This window comes from Tupaia chinensis, unplaced genomic scaffold (assembly GCF_000334495.1).
Source record: "Tupaia chinensis unplaced genomic scaffold, TupChi_1.0 Scaffold138365_1, whole genome shotgun sequence".
Classification (NCBI taxonomy): Eukaryota; Metazoa; Chordata; class Mammalia; order Scandentia; family Tupaiidae; genus Tupaia; species Tupaia belangeri.
Genome location: NW_006198262.1, coordinates 404073 through 407415, shown reverse-complemented (window position 1 = coordinate 407415; position 3343 = coordinate 404073). Strand labels below are relative to the sequence as shown.

Sequence of the window (3343 nt, the reverse complement as noted above, 5' to 3'; positions counted from 1 at the left end):
GCTCCAGGCCCGCCGGAGTGTGGGAGGGGCCCTTTCTAGTGGAAGCCTGTCCCTGGGTCCTGCTGAGTGCCCTGGGCGCAGGCTCTTGCTGAAGTCGTAGAGAGGCAGAGGTCTCTGGGTTTCCTGGGGCTTAGGTCACACAGGCAGAGGAAGGAGAGGCCCCGTGGTAGGGGTTTGACTTGAACTCTCTGCCTACAGATGAGAGGTACAAAGAGGGTGGGTGCCACCGCCACTCCCAACTCCAGCAGACCCTACTGAGTCCCTCTGGGACTGGGAGGGGGCTGGGGTTGGACCTGAAGAGGACTGTGGGCAAAGTCAGGGCTGGGAAGGGCTCTGGGTTAGACCTGGGCCAGGCACCCAGTGGCTTGGCTTACTGATGGCTCCGTGGTGTGGCCTGGGCTCAGCTTTGGGTGAGGCTCAGGGCAGCCTGCCCAGGGCGTGGATGCTGGACAAGCATGCGAGGGTCCTGCCCTCTGGGCTAAACGTGCAGCCTCACGCAATTACTTCCACAGCAGCAGGCACAGGAAAGAGACTGCGGGCTCGTGGACCTCACATGGGGCCGCAGGAGGGAATGTGATAGGAGCCCCGGGACCACAGGAGTAGATGCACTGGGTCTCCCCACCTGGGCTCTGAAGGTTGGAGGCTTCCTCCTAAGAGCCCGTCCCAACCTTTGAAGAGCACCTGACATGAGGGAGCCTCCACCCCACACCTGCCGGATGCCCCATGTCCTCTGAGGGCTCAGTGTGGAGGAGGGAGCCCTTGAGGACAGGCAGCTGGGGGTGGGGTACGGGTGGAGCTGTGTCCACGTGGGAGACTCAGTCAGGCCTCGCTGATTTCTGAGCCCTCCTTGACCTCTGTGAGATGGCAGCGAGATGCTCCTGCCCACCTCCTTAAGGACGCGGAGCGTGGTGGCCCTTGGAGTGCTGAGGTTGTGCCTGCAGGACCCGTGACCTGGCCCTTATTGGGCTGAGGCCGAGTGCGCAGAGGTAGTGACCAGACCTCGTGCAGGCTGTGGTGGAGGAATGGCCTCGAGTGCTCGAGAGAGGGCGCAGTATATCTGGGGGGGATATTTATGCCACTTCAGTACAAGCCGAGACAGGAAACAGGAAGCCCCAAGGGTGACTTTCTCTGCAGCAACAGCTGCCTGGGGGTGGGGGTGGGGGCGCACCAGGGAGCAGCAGGGGCTCTGTGGGGGTGCAGAGCAGGTGGGGAGTGCCGGTGCATCTTGGGGCCACCTTCCCTAGGACACAGAGGATGGGGCAGAGGACCAGACTTGCTCAGGCAGTCCCCTGGCTCCCCCTTTAGGGTGAGCTCCCTCCCTCCCCACCCTTAGCTCCCTTTGGGCTCTGCCTGCTCAGCTCCTGCCTCCAGCTGATTTCTCCTAAAACCCATTGCTGGCCACCTGCTCAGCAGGCTGCGTCCCTCCCGTATGTCCCTGTGGAAAGGCCCTCGGTCCATTCTCCCTGGTGTCACTCTCTTCCATCCCACCACCCACCCTGGCAGCAGGTCTCGGAGCTCTAAAGTGGAAACTAGAGAGCAGAACTGCCTGGAGACCACAGCCCCCTCCACTCTGCTCCTGCTGCAGTTTCTCTTTCTCTTTCAGTGAGGACACAAGGACAGCGAGTCTTCGTAGTGGGGATCCTCTGAACATGGCCAAACCCTGAGTTTCCTGAGGAGGGACATGGAGCCTCCGTGGGAATGGGGTCCTCCCCTCTGGAGACTGGCCCCCAAACTTGAGGCTCTGAGGCTGGTAAGCTCCCCATCCTCCCCTGCCTGTACCCTGCCCGGCTCCTGCTCCTGTTGTTCCCCATGACCACCCTCCCCAGTCCCTCCTCCGCCATTTCCTGATCTCACTCCCTGGGACCTCAGTCCCAGTCATCCAACTCTCCTGAAGCCATCCAGATCTGCTCGGTATAGCCTCACCCAGGTTAGAGGGACAGGCAGGAGCACGCCAGCCCCACCCAGCAACTTTTCTTTCTGTGTCCCTCACCTCATTCAGGGGCAGCTGCTGAGATGCTCAGCGGGGGATGAGGGCACCTCCTGGGGCTGGGCAGTTCTTGGGGAGCCTTGAGCTGTGCTATGTCTTTATGCAGAAACCCTAGAGCAGGTGGTTGATCTCCACCCACAGCCTTGAGCAGGGCCGTAAACTCGATGGGAGTGGACCTGGGCGTGAACAATGTCTTTGGCAAGGTGCCTTTTCTGCTTGCAGGGAGGTCAGTGCCTCACCAGCCCTCTGGCAGCCATTCAGCTTCTGTCCTATAGCTCCCTGCAGGGCCACTCTTGACCCCAGGACTCCGACCAACCTGTCTGCCCTACCCTGGCCTGTGAATCCACTGAGAGAGATCCTGATTAGACACAGGGTGCTCAGAGGCCCAAAGCCCTAGCCTAGACCAAAGGGGGGCCATCAGATTGTGTGTCTACCAGGGCACTGGTCTCCCTGGACCTGTTGGGGGTGGGGGGGACCCTAGAGATAGCCGAGACCCAGCAGTCACTGTCCTACACTGACAGTGCTGGATGGAGGCTGGAGGAGGGCCATCCCCACCCTATCCCAGGCTCCAAGGATCATTCTAGGTCACCTCTGAGCCTGTCCTGGACCCACCTGAGTCACCCCTACCGGGGCACTGCCAGCCACAGAAGCTGCCGCTTCCCCTCTCTGCCCAGAGGGGGAGACTGAGGCCCAGGGTGGTCCAGGCACCTCCTCCCCTTCATGTTCCCCCTCTCCCAGGCACTGTACCTCCTTCTCCTGGGACCCTCCAGTGCTGCTCTGCCCACGTGCACAGAGGAGGAGTACCCTGTGGGTGCCCAGTGCTGTCCCAAGTGCAGCCCAGGTAGGTGCATCCCTGGGAGGGACCCCCTGAGGGCCAGCATTGTGGACCACGAGTGGACACTCCTGCACTTCCATTCCTGGATCTCTCTCTTCTCCACGGCTACCATCCTGAACATCAGGAAATCCAGGCCCAGGAGACACAGAGAGTGGAGGGCTTGGGTCCCCAGGGCAGTACTGTCTGTAACTTGGACTCTTCACCTATGAGACTCTCACTGCTAGTCTTAGACTCAGAAGGGGACAGTGTCAGGGTAGAGCCTGGGGGTCCCAGAAGGTCCCATGTTTTTCCAGAATTTTCTGTCTTCCCCCATAGTGGGTACACTTCTGCAAGGCAGAAGAGCTGAAATGTCCACTGGGGAGACTTTGAGTCCCAGGGAAGGGGCCACACCTGTGGGAGGCTCTAGAAGTACTGATGAGGGGGGTCTGAGAGCTGGCAGCAGCCCTGAGAAGCTGCCCATCCTCTGAGCTGCAGGGTCCCGTGTGCAGCGTGGCTGTTTCGCGGGTGCCCCCTGGCCCCGG

The 3343-nt window shown here is 61.1% G+C and overlaps 1 long non-coding RNA gene across 1 annotated transcript; it reads left to right on the top strand.

Moving 5' to 3' along the window:
- The first annotated feature begins 1712 nt into the window (after window positions 1–1712).
- LOC114004505 (uncharacterized) lies at window positions 1713–3336 on the top strand. The gene is made up of 3 exons (XR_003546635.1): window positions 1713–1750; window positions 2726–2828; window positions 3297–3336. It is a non-coding gene; the product is annotated as an uncharacterized LOC114004505 (long non-coding RNA).
- The last annotated feature ends 7 nt before the right edge of the window (window positions 3337–3343 follow it).